Source organism: Cimex lectularius, unplaced genomic scaffold, assembly GCF_000648675.2.
Source record: "Cimex lectularius strain Harlan isolate CLEC.00 unplaced genomic scaffold, Clec_2.1 scaffold215, whole genome shotgun sequence".
Classification (NCBI taxonomy): Eukaryota; Metazoa; Arthropoda; class Insecta; order Hemiptera; family Cimicidae; genus Cimex; species Cimex lectularius.
This window is the reverse complement of record NW_019392799.1, coordinates 355,102-374,426: the sequence shown is the minus strand read 5'-3', so window position 1 is coordinate 374,426 and position 19,325 is coordinate 355,102. Positions and strand designations below refer to the sequence as shown.

Here is a 19,325-nt window from a genome sequence, read left to right as displayed (position 1 = left end):
TCAGTGAGTGATAAATTAGATTTAATTGTACATATAAACATATTTTAGCTTATTGTATATATAGTATTAGTATATACGATGGGTGCCCACTCTCTTTCTCTCCTGGGCGGGGTTCAATGTACGGGGAGATTGGGCACCCCTCATTAGCACGTAAGATATTTGTAAGGTGCGACCCTCAAGTCATATCCCGACTAGGCGCACCCCCCGTTGTCCATCCTGGGCACGGCTGCAGCCGTGGCTAACGCCTAGTGACGTGAGGGTTGGGCCTTCAGGGGTATATGGTTGCACGACCATCCTATGTAAGTCCGGAAACGGACATAGGAACAGGCAGCCTTAGATCTTTGAAGGGTAATTTGGTAATAAGCTCGTCCATTCACGCTAATAAATTACTTCCACACAGCAGAATTCGTTCACATTACCCTAGAGTACTCGATATTCCTCTGAGTAATCGGGGATAAGCCCTGTCATTCACGCTAATAAATAACACGCACACTCCACTACTCATTCACACTACCCCAGAGTACGCGATACTCCAGGGGGTAATTTGGGAATACGCCCCTCCATTCTCGCTAATAAATTATATTCACATAACAGACTTCGCTCGCACTACCCCATAGTACTCAACATTCCTCCGTCTAATCGGGGATGTCCTGCCATTCACGCTAATAAATAACATGCACACAATAGGCTTCATTTACACTACCCCAGAGCGCTCGATATTCCTCCTGGTAGTGATAAATCCAAATCCACAACTCAAAATGCCAACAATAACTTACTTTTACTCTCCAGACGTCACACTCACTCCAAATTTGTCGGTAATCCTCCTTGCAGTGTTAAAACCACTCCATTCTCGCTAATAATTTACTTTTACTCTCCAAGGTACTCCACTCGCCCCAAAGTACTCGATATGTCCCGGGGTGGGTTTAAACAATCCCTTCCTTTCACGCTAATGCATGACATTCCATCCAATAAATTAACACAAACACAGACACCACACAAACACATACATATAAACACTATACAGGCTGTTCGACTACTCGTGTAACAAACTTTGCCAGGAGATTTTACATTCAAAAAGAAACAAAAAGTCCTAATTAACAATCGTCCGAATCTCAACAGTTTCGGAGTTATTCCCTTTTTCCTGATTTTTTAAGATTTCACGACCTTGCTTCAAATAAACAATAACCTCAAAATTAAAAGGTTTTGGGCAAATCCATTGAGACCATTGAAAACTAAGTTAAATTTCCAATAAGATGTGATCAACATTAAACTTGCAAACGTTCGGGAAATAAGTGGTTTAGTAGCGAGAATTTAAAAAAAAATTCAAAGTTGAAAAACGTACTACGGTGATTCTAAACTACTATTTCCAAACCTAGAAACCAGCAAATTTCAGAAAACGAACATCANATATTCCACGGGGTAATAGACGAAACATGACATGACCCAAACTTTTCAAACAAATATGGGGTAAAACAAGCCGGTCTTCACTTCATTTAAATGATTTACATGAGGTCATAGAGGGATGAATTTGGGTAGGAAACGTCAACGTGACAGCTTGTATGTTGACGATATCGTCATGTCATCAAGCAAGCCTTGTATACTAAAAACATGATTAACTATACCATTATTGTCAGTTGTGTACGTTTGAATTTTATTACATAACTACAACAATACATACAGTTTGATTTGCTGTGTCTGTTTCAGGGCATGATTACATCTTTTTCACTGCATTAAATATAAGAAGCATTTAATCTTAAAATATCCATTAAACATAAAATAGTTTAGGGGAAAAATATATTTTAAAAAAGCCCTAGACATTATATAAAATAATAAATGTAATAAATATACATGATGATAGGTACATGAATTAAATAAATAAATAATACAATAAGAATATTCAAGTACATGCTATTCACGAAAAATCAACTAAAAGCAAGGACTTAACGTTAAATATATATGTTTATAAGGAGATAAAGTTCCTCGAACCCAGATAAGTCCTAAAGTAAAAAAACAAAACCATAAAAAAAAAGATTTTAAATCTGCCCCTCAAAACATAATACAAGTAAATTTTCAAATGCAGGGCCGCAGGATTTGAACCTGGACCTTTTCCTTACAATGATGAGCCCCGTGTCAATGCCTCAACCGTTGCGGCTTGTTAATTTTAAATTTAAGTAGCATAATCGGTTTGCAGTTAATGTTTGTAGGGTAAACATATATTTTTTGGTAATAATTTATTGACTAAAACAGATTAACTAAATAGAAAATACCATTTTACAACGAAAATAGATTCCGGTGCTTAGAAAATAATTAACCCTCCAGCCCTTCTTCATCTACGATCAAACGCGTAGGGACTGCCCTGGCATTTTCCTCCCTTAAATGTTACCTACCCTCTTACGGTAGGGTTTGTGACATTTCCTACCTCCGAGACCTTAAGGGCAATTAGTAACGAGAGGCTAATTTTGTTCTACACCTACATTTATTTATCTAAAGCTCCTTTGTCTTTTAGAAATTAGTGAATAGAAACACAAAGTGGTTTGTTTTTATTATTTTTTGTTTTTGATTTCGAGTGCAATAAAAAAAATAAGCGATAAATACATGCCCGTAACAAAGGACTTAGAGAACTATGGACTTTTGCAAACGACTGCTCGATAATATCTGAACTAAAAATTCAATCTTTCTTTATCCAGAAGTGTTTACAGCCAAAAATAATCTTGAAAAGGTTGTAACTTTTTCCATAAATTGTTTGTTTAAACTATGAAATTGGAATAAGCTATTCCGTTAGTTATATAGCTGTAGGTTTTTTTTAAAGGTATACAGGGTGTTTGGCTACTTGTGAAAACTTTGCCTGTAGCTCCACATTCAAAATGGAACCAAAAAGCTCTAATTAACTATGGTCCGTATCTCAACAGTTTCAGCATTATTCCTCTTTTTCTGATTTTTTAAGATTTCACGATCTTGCTTCAAATAAACAATGTCATCTCCAAAATTAAAAGGTTTTGGACAAATCTGTTGATACCATTGAAAACTCGTTAAATTTCTAATAAGATGTGATCAATACTAAACTTGAAAACCTTCGTGAAATAAGCATTTTAGTAGCGAGAACTTTAAATTTTTTTTTAAAGTTGAAAAACGTACTATGGTGATCTAAACTACTATTTCAAAACCTAAAAACCAGCAAATTTCAGAAAACGAACATCATTCAATATCCTTTTTAGTGGTGTAATCTCTTCTTTAATTACTTTTTTCAAAGATGAAGAAATCGATGAAGGAAAGGTAAAAAAACCGTGGTTGACGGATTGGTAGAAAGATAAAAAAAAATTGAATAAATGAACTAAAAAGTTTTGAATCTTTAAAAATTCTTTTTTTTCGGGTAATAATATTAACAATAATACAATAATCCTTTAATCAAAGTTGCAGTCTCATTGGCAAATAAGTAAACACTTGCGCTACTTCGGTTTCGAACCCAAATTAAGAAAAATTTAATAAATATATTCAAAATTTCCTTAAGTTTTTTTTAAATTTTCCACCTTACCAATCTGTCACTCACGGTTTTTTCTTTTCCCTCATTAAGTTCTTCATCTCTGAAAAAAGTAATTAAAAAAGAGATTACACCTCTAAAAAGGATATTGAATGATGTTCGTTTTCTGAAATTTGCTGGTTTCTAGGTTTGGAAATAGTAGTTTAGAATCACCGTAGTACGTTTTTCAACTTTGAATTTTTTTTTAATTCTCGCTACTAAAACGCTTATTTCACAAAGATTTTCAAGTTTAGTGCTGATCACATCTTATTGGAAATTTAACTTAGTTTTCAATGGTCTCAACGGATTTGCCCAAAACCTTTTAGTTTTGATGAACGATTTTTCGTTTGTTGAACGAACGAGTTTTTAATTATCAAAATGTTTTTAGTTCATGTAGGTCGTGAAATCTTAAAAAAGCAGGAAAAAGGGAATAACTCCGAAACTTGAGATTCGGACCGTTGTTAATTAGGACTTTTTCTTTCTTTTTGAATGTAGAATCTCCTGGCAAAGTTTGTTACAGGAGTAGTCAGTCAAACACCCTGTATAGTGTTTATATGTGTTTGTGTGGTGTCTGTGTTTGTGTTAATTTATTGGATGGAATGTCATATATTAGCGTGAAAGAAAGGGATTGTTTAAGCCCACCCCGGAAAATACGAGTACTCTGGGGTGAGTGGAGTACATTGGAGAGTAAAAGTAAGTGATTAGCGAGAATGGAGTGGTTTTAAAACTGCAAGGAGGATTACCGACAAATTTGGAGTGAGTGTGTGACGTCTGGAGAGTAAAAGTAACTTATTGTTGACATTTTGAGTGAAGGTTGTGGATTTGGATTTATCACTGCCACGAGGAATATCGAGTGCTCTGGGGTAGTGTAAATGAAGTATTGTGTGAATGTTATTTATTAGAATTAATTAAGGTTTTTAGTTGAGATAAAAAAGTCAATGGCACGAGCGGGATTCGAACCCACGATCTTCGGTTAACTACGCTGCTGCTTTACCACTTGAGCTATCGTGACCTCGATCCACTTAGACACTAACTTCTCATCTCAACCGCACCTTTTGAATTTTCCCTCCTTTTTGCCATTTTCAAATGTCGTGTAATCGGATTGGATTCTCGACGACAAATGAAATGGCCACGGAGAGCTTTAGTGAAGTATACTTCATTTAAATTCATTAAATTCACTAATTTCGTGGTCCGCTTGACCAATTAAGGTTTTAAGTTGAGATAAAAAAGTCAATGGCACGAGCGGGATTTGAAAAATGGCAAAAAGGAGGGAAAATTCAAAAGGTCCGGTTGAGATGGGAAGTTAGTGTCCGAGTGGATCGAGGTCACGATAGCTCAAGTGGTAAAGCAGCAGCGTAGTTAACCGAAGATCGTGGGTTCGAATCCCGCTCGTGTCGTTGACTTTTTTATCTCAACTAAAAACCTTATTTAATTGTAATATATTATTGGTCAAGCGGACCACGAAATTAGTGAAGTTATTTATCGAGGAATGTTGAGTACTATGGGGTAGTGCGAGCGAAGTCTGTTGTGTGAATATAATATATTAGCGTGAATGACACGGCTTATCTCTGATTACCCAGAGGAGTATCGAGTACTCTGGGGTAGTGTGAACGAAGTCTGCTGTGTGGAAGTAATTTATTAGCGTGAATGACAGGGCTTATCCCCGATTACCCAGAGGAAAATCGAGTACTCTCGGGTAGTGTGAATAAAGTCTAGTATGTGCATGTTATTTATTAGCGCGAATGGCAAGATATCCCCGATTACCCAGAGGAGTATCGAGTACTCTGGGGTAGTGCGAACGAAGTCTGATGTATGGAAGTAATTTATTAGCGTGAATGACAAGGCTTTTCCCCGATTACCCAGAGGAATATCGAGTACTCCTCTGGGGTAGTGTAAACAAAGTCTATTGTGTGAATGTTATTTATTAGCGTGAATGGACGGGCTTATTACCAAATTACCCAGAGGAATATCGAGTACTCTGGGGTTGTGTGAATGAGTTGTGGTGTGTGCATGTTATTTATTAGCGTGAATGACAGGGTTTATCCCCGATTACCCAGAGGAGTATCGAGTACTCTGGGATAGTGTGAACGAAGTCTGCTGTGTGGAAATAATTTATTAGCGTGAATGGACGGGCTTATTACCAAATGACCCAGAGGAATATCGAGTACTCTGGGGTTATGTAAAAGAATTGTGATATGTGCGTGTTATTTGTTAACGCAAATAGGCAGGGCTTATCCCGATTGTTTATTCTGCTGTTTACAACCAGAGATACAAATGAAAGGCTAGCATTTAGTTTTCATGAAAAAACAAAGAATCAGTAATAGATCGTGGCGCTCAAATGGCTGTAGGCTTAAAAATTCGCGTGAAAGACCAGAAAGAGAAGTAAAAACACGCAGAGGGCCGGTGATGACTTCGGCCGTTTGTCGGCCCATAAACTTTCCACATTATTATTATTATTGTTAGGTATTTTATAATTATAAAAGTTAACTCTTACAATATTAACGATTTTCATAATTATTTTATCGCGAACTTATAAAAGCTTGAATTCCGATCAATTGGAGATCACGCCAAGCCTTCTTTCCTTTCTCTTCTCGTCTCACACGACTTCGCGGATTGACGTTCACGTAAATTAAACAAGTTTGATTTAAGTCAGAAAATAACTTACCCACTCGATACCGAGCCCCTCCCAATTTTCTCGGAACAGTTAATTACTTCAGTTTGATGGTGTTATTAGAAATTAACTTTGAGGCATTAACTGCGCCCAGTTTATCGATTCGGGCTTTTTTTCCGTAAAGGTAGAAAAATTCATTCATTACGTGAACTGATGGCCTTTCAAAGGGGGAAAGAATATTACACTATTCATTTACGCTCAAGTCAACAATTTGCTTATAAATGTTAATAAAATTGAAGTTAACCTTCAACGGTCGAGACACCATGACCAGTCTTTATAAATATGTATTACATTATATTGATAAATAAAATGATTTATTTTCTCGACAACTGAATGTATTATTACTACATAATAACAGTAATTTTTTTTTGGAAAAACATAGTTATAACTTTATATTAATATAGACACCTTGGATTTGTTAATAGAATGACTGCTGAATTTATGAATCTGTTTGGTTTAAAGGTGTTACTTCAATCCTTAGTTTGATGGCATTTGGAAAATGCAGGTTGCCCTTTAACAAAGGCAATTCAATCACTAGGCAGCATACAAATATTAGCAAAACTATGTATCACAGGGGCAATAAGAACAAACACTTCTAGCGGACGTGACCCCTCGGGATTCGCTTCGGTGAGTCTCTAGGGAGGGCCGGATGGGCGCTGGGAACGGTGCTTCGGTTGGGCCACCGGCCGACACCACCCTGGACCATTCCGGCTGTACTCGTCCGCGACGATCTGGCCAACTTGCCCAAATCGTGTACGCCGCCATACCTCTACAAGTCTAAGTTCCTTGAACTTAGAAATAGATACGCCGGTTTTCATCTGATTTTTACAGACGGGTCCAAGACCGACGATGGTGTGGCGTGGACTGTGTATAGCGACGGAGTGGCCACCTCCTGGTCGTTGCCCCTTCATTGCAGCGATACACGGCAGAGCTGTATACGATTTGACACGCTCTCGAGGCGGTGCGGACCGAGGAGGGCTCAGCGTTCCTCGTATGTACCGACTCTCTGAGCGCTGTCTGGGCTATACTCTGTGGACCCTCTCGTCGTGCTCTTGTTAGAGAACTACGCGGAGCTGGAGCCTCTCGGAAAAACGGTGGTTGTTGTCTGGATTCCCGGACACGTCGGCCTGGAGGGTAACGAACGCGCGGACGAGACGGCGAAAGCCGGTACGTCCCACCCTTCGGATCGGACCATCGCGATCAGGCCCCCTGACGCTAAACACGCAGTTAAATATATGATAAAAGAAAGATGGCAGCGTCAGTGGGCGGGGTCGTCGGAGAGGCTCTTGCGAGTCAAGAGCACGACCGGTAGATGGCCCTCAGAGAATCTGAGCAGGAGACGAGGGATCGTCCTCTCCCGACTGAGGATTGGCCATACGCGGTTGACACATGGGCACCTGCTTTTGGGCCAAAGCCCGCGCAGATGCCCCTTATGCAGAGAAAGGTTGCTCGTCCCACATAATAGAGGCGTGTCATGCCTTGGCTCCATACAGAGAGCGTGTAGGCATGCCGCCGGACTTAAGAAGAGTTCTCGAGCACGGTAGCGAGTTTCAGAGTCCCCTATTCCGCTTTTTAAGGAAAATTGTTTTTTTGTTTTTATTGCATATAGTATGTCTTATGTGTTGTGTGTCTATATGGTTTGTCAGAGTGCATGTATTTATTAGCGTGAATGGCGAGGTGTGAGGGTGAAATATAACGTCATCATCACCCCTCGAACGATGAGAGCGTAATATTCGGGGTCGATGGCGGAATATTTATAAAAGTACTCCATCAACCCCAATCTAGATTAGTTTGAATATAGGGTCGGTGGAGAAATATCAAGTACTCCACCGACCAAACGGAATGAGTGTACTGTATTGATGTATTTATGTGTATGAATGTATTTATTTGTATGAATGTAGTGTTTGAAAGGAAAAATAGAATATGTATAGAAAAAAAAACCTTCAAGTGCACTAGAAACTCTGCTAAGCATACCTCCACTGGAAACATTTATACAAGGAGAAACTAGGAAAATCTCATTAAGCCTCCAAAAACAATCAAATTGGATGAGAGCTAAACAATTCGAGCGTACAGCCGTAATTAATAAAACAATATTAATACAAACATTCTTTATAACATCCTATAAAGATTGAACGGATGAAGGAAAGGAAGAATTCAGGAGAGCATCAGATACAATGATATGGTATACAGATCGTTCCAAAACAAACGAAGGAACCGGATCGGGTATGTTTTGTACAAGCCCAAGGTATGAGCAATCAAACTCGCCTAAGAAAGTCTTAAAAGAGGTTGCACTGGCAAAACAATCTCATAAGATCTGATAGCCAAGCAGCCATTAAAGCATTAGCATGTAAAAGAATTATCAAAATTAGTCAGTGAATGCATCCAAAATCTCCAATACCTGGGGAAACACAACAACCTGACGATATCTTTGGTTCCATGGCACAGAGGAATTTTGGGAAACGAGAAAGCAGGCAGACTGACCAGAAGAGTTCTGCAAGACCCTAGGGCCCTCACCAAGACTGGCAAAATCACTGCAGCAATCAGAGGAGTGATAAGACTATTAACCGGTCACTGACATCTGAGAAAACATCTTCACAACACGGGCATATGTAACGATGATCCCATCTGCAGATTATGCAATGAGGAGGAGGAAACAGCCACCCTTATCATCATCGAACAGACAGAATGCAGATCCATAAAATAAATAATGACGATTGGAGAGGGCCAGACTCATAGGAGTGGTAGGACTAACAACTGGGCACTGGCATCTGAGAGAACATCTTCATAACATGGGGATTTGTAATTATGCAATGAAGAGGGAGAAACAGCCGCCCATATCTTATACTTGGGATAACAAAAACAAATATAGAATCCTCCATAGTAGAATGGATCCAAATAAAACTAAAGGAGAAGTGGATAAACTCTAGCGGCGCTAGGCACAGTAAACTTATGATGAAATAACCCTCACCAAGACTGGCAAAATCACTGCAGCAATCAGAGGAGTGATAAGACTACTAACCGGTCACTGACATCTGAGAAAACATCTACACAACATGGGCATATGTAACGATGATCCCATCTGCAGATTATGCAATGAGGAGGAAGAAACAGCCACCCATAACATCTTCGAATGCGAAGCATCGGCCCAATGGAGATTTAACTAAAAAATCTAGGGAATGAAATTGTAGCAGCAACAGTCAATGACCTGATACTTCTAAGTCTATTGCACTGAACTATGAACTAGGAAGGTACAATAAGCCGGAAGGCTGCAGTGCCTGAAGAACACAAACCCAGCTTCCTAGTAGTTTCATCACCATCATCATCACTATCACCATCTTTATACATATGGTCCTATAATCCATTATATTATTATATAAAACGATTTTTTTCTCGACAACCGAATATAATATTTATAGTATTAAATTTTTTTTTTGATAGTTATAACTTTAAATTAACATACACATGCTCATATCGATACAGTTATTAAAAAAGCGACCCGTAACCTCGAATTTGTTAAGAGAATGACTGCTGAATTTATTAATCCGTTTGCTTTTAAAGTCTTACTTCAATTTTTAGTTTGACTGCACTTGGAAAATGCAGGGTGCCATCTAACAAAGGCAACTTCAGACGTCCGGCAAGGATTCAAAATCCAGCTAATCAAATTTATTTCCTCCTGGAGTACTGGCCATCGGATGGTGACTATTCTCCCCTCCGTACAAACTTCAAGTAGGACTTATTCAAGCTTCGAAGGAAAATTAGCTTTGTGTCGTTTTAAGGTCTCAGAGCAACCTGAGGAATGGCCCACATTTTCACCTGACCTACGAGCTTGACAGACCACAATTGGTCGCCTTTTGAATGACACTACCTCTTCGACTGACGTTTTCCACGAAGGCCTCAGCTCTTTCATCAGGAAATGCAAATCGGTGTTGTACTCCTAGATCTTATCGTTTATTTTAACTTTTTTAATTTATATTTATATATAATTTATGGTTTTGATTGCTCAGGCCTGGTCGCCTAGGTACCGTCTGAGCTGTAAGTAATAAAAATAAATTCACTAATTTTGTGGTCTACTTGACCAATTAATATATTACAATTAATTAAGGTTTTTAGTTGGGATAAAAAAGTCAATGGCACGAGCGGGATTCGAACCCACGATCTTCGGCTAGATACGCCGCTGCTCTACCATTTGAGCTATCGTGACATCGACCCACTCGGACACTAACTTCCCATCTCAACCCCACCTTTTGAATTTTCCCTCCTTTTTGCCATTTTGTAATATAATTGTAATAAAAATAAATTAGAATAAAAAAAACTAACTCCTATAGCTGGGATTTAAACTGGCTTTCTGGTGGCTAATATTCATTGCTTCTCAATTTATCCGGAAAATCGAAAAACTGGGATATTGAAGTATTAGAAAACATTGAGGCAATCAAATTTCAATTTTATGATTGTTTTCAGGTCATCTGCGTAACCTATGGTATTATATCTTAAGCTTTTAAGATCTTTGATTACATCATCAACTACCAACAACTAAAAAAGTGGCGATAGTACCTCACCTTGAGAGCCACCAGGGCTTGAAACGCTACACATTCTCGCTAATAAATTCAATCAATCTAATATTATATTTAACACAAACTGTACACAGCAAAGCATCTCTGTCTCGTTGAAATATCGGAACAGGAGACTAGAGTCTCGCTACCTTGTTCTAGCACAGTACTACTCGCTCTCTATGTGGAGCCAATAATTGACACTCAGCAGTTGAATGGGGCAGAATATATAACATTTTCCTTCATGTTTGAACATATACGTGTCCCAAAATATATAATAATTTTTTTTGTTAAATATTAGGTAAATATTATTCTTTATTAACTGAGTAAAGAGATTGTAAAATATATATGACTAATAATAAAGAGAAGCAAGGTGGCGAAAACATGTACCAATAAAATAAAATAAAAGGTTTTCCAAGCCGAAAAGAATATGATAACTTTTTCTATGATAGAGTGTTAAACACCCGGAAAATTTCCGTTTTAGGAGGCACTGCAAAGGCAAACTCGCTAATTATATTTCAACAACTTTGCATAATATTTCTTAATTTTCCAGAACGTAACCCACTCGAGTACTTCCAACTAAGTTGGGGGGGGGGCGCCGTGAGGATCACAGCGGGTGGAAATTAAATTAAGGACCTTTATTATCAAAATTAATATTTACTGCAACCATAATCCGACAGGAGCGTTGACTATGTGCTTTTAAGAGGTGGGACAACTGTCTATTACGAGAATCATCTGCTGTTTATCACACAGAATACAAGTTGTACATAAAACAGCCCAAATTCGAACCTTAAACAAATGTTTTGCAGTTTGTATTTATTGGAGGACAAATTCTAGTAAGAAAAGAAATGCTATTTGGGCAGATGAATTTTCGTTGTATTTATGATATTATATTAATATATTATTTAAAGTTGAGAGATTCCCCTTAAGATTTGCGAGATGTTGAACCTGTCATATTTTAGTAGGAATGAGAATAAGCAGTCTAAAATCAACGACCAAATTACACTTCATCACTCTGCAGACCAGAATAATTTTAAATTGTATGTAGCTTAGTCGTTCTCGATCATTTAGTCTGGCTATAACCGTTTCGGCTTCTCACCATTTTAATTTTAATTACAATTTAACTCTATTCTTCATTGGCAAAGCTGTGACTTACCATACAGCCCAAAGATATGCGGAGCAGCAGACGTAGCAGGGTTCATGAAAGTGCTACGTTGAACATTCTCATTTTAAAATTGCCGGAATTATGTTGCTGACGGAATCATTAAGGGGCAAAGCGGTGCAAAAATGAGTTATCAACGACGACACCGAAGGGCGGACTAATGTTCTTTGCCATGCTAAGGAAATGGCTGTTAACAGCAAAAAGTTCAACTTTTCACAATTGCCATCCGTCATGCTTTGAACTCTTATGGAAAGGAATGTGCAGCTGGACAATAGGCCAGCTAAAATCAAAAAGTTGATCTAAGTGCTTGTGCTTTTTCCAACGTCGCATTAGCCCTAGACAAGCACAGGCTCGATTCAAAAACTAGATTGTTGTCACACGTGGACATAACTTCAATGGGCGAAATTCCAGAAATGTAACTGCTAAAAGCAAAAACCCTCAATTTTTCACGATTGCCTCCCTGACATCCTTTGAACTCTTTTAGAAAGGAATGTACGGCTGGACAATAGGCCAGCTAAACAGAATAATTTTGCTTACAAGCTTAAATCAACTGATGATGAAATCGGTGATCCTCTAAAAGTCAGTATGTCAATCTGGAAAGACTATTTCAAATCTAACGGTGACGAAGGTGTTGATCTCCGATGTGCACATACGGTACACGAGAGTTGACCAAAGTCCTTGCGCTTTTTTACATCTCGATTGAAAAACTAGATTGTTGTACACCCACTTGGACACGTCCTCAATGGGCGAAGTTCCAGAAATGGCAACTGCCAAAAGCAAAAACCCTCAACTATTCACGGTTGCCACTCTGACATGCTTTGTACTCTTTTGGAAAGGAATGTGCAGCTGGACAATGAGCCAGCTAAACAGAATTATTTTGCTTACAAACTTACATCATCTGATGATGAAATAGGTGATCCTATAGAAGTCTATTAAGCAGGGAAGACTATTTCAAATCTAAAGGTGACGAAGAAGGAGTTGATCTCCAATGTGCACCTACCTTACACGAGAGTTCACCAAAGTGCTTGCGTTTTTTTACATCTCGATTGAAAAACTAGATTGTTGTACGCGCACTTGGACATGTCTTCAATGGGTGAAGNACTTTGATAGTCAAAAAGGTAATGAAGACCAAAAAATAAAACCATAAATGATAATGGGGCACACAACAGAAATGATTTATCAATAAAAATTAAAGTGGATACAAATCTGATTGGGCTGGTTTTCAGGTGGATTTTTTTTTAAATTTTCCTTCCAATGCCAAGACTAGACTATCCTTAGAGAGAGCCTGGACGTACTTTGTTGTTATAATATGTACAAACTAGAAGCAAAGTGAATAATCTTTACCTTCAAACATACAAATCTTAGAAGATAAAAAAGATATTTCAGCTTAGTGGGCCTTAAAATGACAACATAGATACTAAACCTGCAAGACCGCTGAGTGTTGAAGAAGTGTAGGTCTTGCCCCCTCTGTTTGGGCAGGCTTTCAATTTCTACTAATGTAATTAGTCAACTAAATGATAAAATGAAAGTAATAACAAAATTAAAAAACAAGAAAAAACGCAGTTAAGTATTAATAATAAATCAGCTACGGTCGCATAACTTTTGAATAGAAATTTTTACAAATTTTTGATTGATGTTTGTCTGCGAGTCGGTTTACTCATGCTGCACCGGTATCGGGTCTCTTATCGGGTCCGTCTTCATCAGTTTGTTCATGTTTGAGTAGTTCAACAAACCCACGCGTGAAGACGGTGAATGACGGTTCAGCATGACTTACTTGTTTTTGTTTGACGTTTTATTTTATTTTATTATAATTCCGAATGTATACCATAAATACCTGACAGCCGTTTTCATAGTATTTGAACAAATTTGCAGTTTCCAGGTTTTTATTATTTATTGTTATGGCTCCTAATTTTGCAGCTAATGAAATAGTCGATGTATTAATTGTTAGTAAGTGCAAAGAAAATGTGTTTCGAGGTAGCCGCGCATAAACTATAATTCTTGCTACAAAACTGGTTGCCAAGCTAGAAAAATTTAACTGGAAAGCGAAGACAATGGAAGGTTTGGACGATAATCCACTTATTAGAATTCAAAAAATATCCAGGACGACGGGTATATCGCAGTTGTGAATTCTCTCCATTAGGTTTGAATATATATTAATCTTATTAATATTATTAATTATAGTTGGAAGTTTGGATCGTGAAATCTATCCATAAAGTTAACAGGCGGCAGTGTAATTTGCCTGAGTGTGAAGTTAATTGTTTCTCGTTACATCTATTTTTATTTCTCCATTTTTGGACCAAACTTCGAGCCACAGCAAATGATATTGAAGGTTTCTGTATACGGTGTCTGTTTCTTTATGAGAGGAAAGGATTGCTGCATTGTCAGCAAAAGAGAGAATTATTTTTGAAAGAATAGGAATGCCAGCAGGAGGAGAGGTCCAAGACTGCTCCCTTGTTATCGGGGTATTCGCTGTGACTAACTCTGAATTAACGGTCAGACAGGGACGATTTTAAGGTAAGGTAGTAGGTATTGGACAGGATGCTCTTCAGCTTCCTCAGTAGACCCTGATACCAGGGTCAAAGGCATGAGCAATGTCACAGAATATACCCGGACAAGACTGCTTCTGCTCAAGGAAAAATGAAATGACATTCACACCGCGATGGCATTGATTTGCGTAATCCTTAATTTGCGGAAATCCTCAAGAAAAAATACTCTGGGGTTTTCTTGCGGATTTCCTCTACTGAACCGATTTTAGCCAAGGAAATCATCTCAAGGAAGATAAAGACATTAGAAGGACATCTCAAGGAAGATTAGACCAGTTTTGACTGGTGGTTGTTCATACGCTTGCACACAACAACAGCAGATCCTACTGCCTTCAGATTCCTTAATTTTTTTAATTTTATTTTCGGACGGCTTCTCATATTGTTTATTTTTTTTAATCACGTCACTCTTTATTGCTTTTGCGTCCACTTCTTTAAATTTTTTAACATTTTCGCGTACGCGACCTCATGTTATAGCCACAAGCAAGGTTCTTTCTCGTACATTTGTATGAATTCTGTTAAAATTTTTCGTGACGGCGAAATAGGCAGTACTTCAGAAATTCTCATCTCGTAGGGAAACTTATAAAAACCGGCCACAAGGCGGAAAAGAATTGATTTTCGGGATTTTTCGGCCTCTTCCTCTCTCCGCGGCCTGAAGGACTCCGCCACATTGAGGAATTTCTCAAGGCTTGGACTGTCAAGTCCTTGAGGAAATCCCACTCTTGTATAGGCTACCTTTAGCCTCTCGATCTTTGCTTCATGTTTCTGCGATTTATTTATATTTATGTCTTTATTCTATGCGTTTAACGTTAGCTCTCGCATTTTCCATGCAAACCGTAAGTTTATTTAAAATAAAAATAAAATGTGCCGTCATACAATTTATAGCAGGATTTCCACTGGCCCAAAAGTTTAATTCGTCCGGTCATAAGTAAAAGCAGAGGGAGGTCGGCCTTGTTCGGTTTTTGCCGTATAAGATCCGCCCCCAGTCGCACCGAGTAGTTCCGACGGCTCACGAACTGGACAAAATCGCCGAAAACCCCTTTTCCCGCCAAGGATCACTTCAGTCGCTCTACAGAGCTCCTCCGTACTTGGTGAACTCAGCTTTCGTCATAAAACGTCAAAAACATCGCGCCACGCGTGTGACATACAAATCCAATCGCGACAAAGCGTAAAAAAAACTCATTTTTTTGAATCGAGACCTTAGAAATTACAAAATCAAGGTAAATTAAAATCCATTATCCCAATAATCGTTTGCACGTTTTTTCCCTTTAACCAACCATTGAACATATGAAATTTTTTTTTGCAATTCCAAAACTAGTCGATTACATACGTTAATTATATACAAGAGACATTTGTCAAGAAAGACGTCATAAATAAAGTCAAATTCTCTGAAAATTAACTGACAGTAGCGGTCAAGACAAAATATCTCAATGTAGAAACTGAGAAAAACATGAAATAATTATGTCTTATGTAAAATATATCGTCTACTTTGAACAAATTTAAACAATATTAAGGAAATAAAACAATTTTTTTTATATAAAACAAAAAACATGATATTCTTCATTAATCCGTTTTTCATCTGTTCGCCAAAATTCAAAAGGGAAGTAACAAAAATTAATTGGTCAAAATCACATCCACGTGATTCAGTTCGAAATAAATAATTTTTTACAGACGTAGATTACGTGTGAGTTCGAATCCCGGTAGAAAATTGCCTGTTTTGTTCAAATAATCATTACTCAAATACCAGAACTAATTAAATGTCGTGGTTTTGAAATACGGTATTAAACACAATCTACGTGAATACAAATCAATAAAATTTTAATTTTATTTAATTATCCAAATCTGTCAACATTTATATAAAAAGTAGGTCCGGTTCCCCCCCCCCTTATTGTAATTTCTTTTTGTTTCAATCAAGTATGAATTAAGTCTAAGTATGTGAACTTATTGAGTTTGTTTCTGCAGATGTAAAGATAAGTTAAAAAATTCGTCTTCACATCCTTAGCGCTGGCCAGTTTTGTTTTTACCTTTTTAGGATCATTTGAGTAGATGTGACTTTGTACGGTATTGTGTGAAATAAAGTCTAGCTTAAATGGTACGTTGAATCGAAGAATAAATTTAGAATGAGGATACCGTTAGCCTAATGTTATCGCAATGCGCCACTACCACGGGTACAAGTTCGCCCCTTACAAATAAAAACGCTTTATTCTCTTCTATGTTGATAAAACCCGCCTTATGCACTTATGTAAACAATTCGTTACTTATTCATAATTTTAGAACTTGGCCGACAAATATTTTGTAACGAAACAAAAATTACCCGAGATTCGTATCAAATTGGGCGCATTTATAAAATTGATATCGTACAATAACTGATAATGCGTTGGGTTTGTGTTCTAATGGCACATCGGGCCGTTCTTTTTCGTACTCTGTTTGGAATTTTGATATATTACGTGGCGTGTCGCAAAGTAGTAGACACGTTATCTTTCCAGCAAACAAGTAAGTAAAAAGAAATAATTCAGGCATATTACCGACATTGTTATCTGATTATACAAACATATTTGGAACTGAGGGGTTATATTTTTTCGGGCAAAATATCCATCAGAAAAAATAAAAATCATGTTGGTGACGTGCTTTACTTATATATATATGTATAATAGAATAAATCTTAAGATATATAATAGATGAAATATTCCTAAGCGTTTTTACAAAATCTAGGAAAATCTAACACTATACAGAGTGTCCTTTGTAGATGGCCCAGCTGAATTTCTCTTGAACCAATGACGCTATCAAAAAAACAAAAAATACGTCTTTAATATTTTTTAGTCAAGTTTCAAATTTTAACCTTTTTTTGGACAAAAATTATAAATGGTATATCAGGCCTAGTTAACTTCAAAATATCAAATACGATATATACTATATACTATACATCCGGAGACATCATTTTAAAGCATTTTTTACATTGAAAATATCGGTGCAATCGGATTTTAAATTGGTCAAAAAATGACAAAGTTATGGCAGACAGTCTGAAAAAAACTCGTTTAGTTTGTTTCGTTGTAAATTCAAATAATTTGCGTCTTCACTAAAGTAAACATTAATTGCCTTTATCTAGGGTCGTTTTTAAAATTGTGAAGTTGAACCGGGCCTGAGGTTTCTCCAAAAAAAGGTTAAAATTTGAAACTAGACGAAAAAGTATTAAACATTTTTTTTTTATGGCGTCCTTCGTTCATGAGAAATTTATACGGGCCATCTAAAAAGGCCTGTATAACAAAAAGAGTGCTTAATTTATCTCACATAATAGAAGTTCGTCTGTCTTGGCTCCTTATAGAGAATGTGTAGGCTTGCCGCCGAATTTAAGAAAGGTTCACAGGCACGTTAGCCAGTTTATGGGATCCCTGCTTTTTGGAAAACATGTTTTTTTATTGTATATAGATATTATGTTTCATATAATTTGTATGATTTGGAACGATGGTGGATTATTTATAAAAATACCCCGTCGATCCTAATTTAGATTACATTGATTATTTGGAGGTCGTGAGATGCGGTCTGGTGTGACGTAGGTTTTAGAAAAACATTTTATTTATCGTGTCAACGTTTCGATCTTTATTGAGATCATCTTCAGTGCTCAAAGTTTTTCTTTTCCGTGTAGATGTGTCACTCTTCTGTGTCGTGCTGTCGTGCCCCACAGAAGAATGTGTGACTTTGAGCCCTGAAGATGGTCTCAATAAAGATCGAAACGTTGTCACGATAAAGAAAATGTTTTTCTGAAACCTACGTCACACCAGACCGCATCGACCTCCAAATAATCATCAAGTAACGTTCACTAAACACCGTATATTAGATTACATTATTAATATTGTGTGTAGGTCGATGGACGAATATCGAGTAAACCACCAATTAATCAAAACGAGTATAATGTACATAGGTGTGAATGTATTTATTTGTGCGACTGATTATAGAAGTTCGTTAGTTTTAGGCTAGGTTATATTTTGTATGTGTTGGGGGCTGAAAGTCAGCTGTCAAAAGTTGCTTGCAAAGCAACGATCTCATTGGCATTTTACTTAAAGAAGATACTAGCGACCTAGCCGCATAACACATAACACGTCTGCATAAATTTCTCAAACTGATCATAAAATATTAATTTCAAAACTTAAAGCAGTAGGTATCAATTGTCTTCTGTTACTTTGCTTTTCAAACTATTTTGTTTCATCGTCTCCAAGTAGTAAAAATAGACGAATATCAATCTAATTCTGGTGTTCTACAAGATCTCCACTGTTATATGACATTCCATTCCTTTCCATTTTGCCTGCTACATTGGGAACAATTAAATCTAATGAGGATTGCAGACTGCTTCAATCTGTCTTAAATTCATCTCATCTGGTCGATTGAAAATAATTGAAATACTACATGTTGAAAAATACAACAAAATCTATAAATCTAACTCTTGGGTCGCTTACAAGTATGACATAAACAGCTCCTAGAAATGATGAATGATGGAGTGAGTGCGGCGTTCAATCCTTTTTAAAAAGATAGTTCCTACTCACAGTAAGTAGTACTATCTTTTTTATAAGGATTAAACAGCTCCCATTTATCATCAAAAACTATCACAAACGATCTTGGAGTAACCTTTAATTATAAATTCATTAGATTTTGTGGTCCGATTGACCAAAAAACATCTTTAAACATTAATATTTATGTAAGGTATTGTTTGAAAAAAAATTACCTTCTAAAAAACTAAAATTGTTAACTTTTTTATAATATCCTTAAAATCATTTAAGAAATCCATTATATTTAGTGATATGATTGACCAAATTACTTCTTTCAATTAATTAATCTTTTTATGTAAGGTCTTGGCTGAGAAAAAAATTACCTTCTAAAAAACTAAAATTGTTAA

At 37.0% G+C, this 19,325-nt stretch overlaps 1 protein-coding gene across 1 annotated transcript in view; it reads left to right on the top strand.

The window, feature by feature from the left end:
• Positions 1–15,468: 15,468 nt before the first annotated feature.
• The window catches only part of LOC112127314 (heterogeneous nuclear ribonucleoprotein C-like), a 322,966-nt gene continuing 319,109 nt past the window's right edge, over positions 15,469–19,325 (top strand). The window contains exon 1 of the mRNA XM_024228036.1: positions 15,469–15,657. The gene's annotated coding sequence lies outside the window, so the exon portion shown is untranslated. The remainder of the gene's footprint in view (positions 15,658–19,325) is intronic.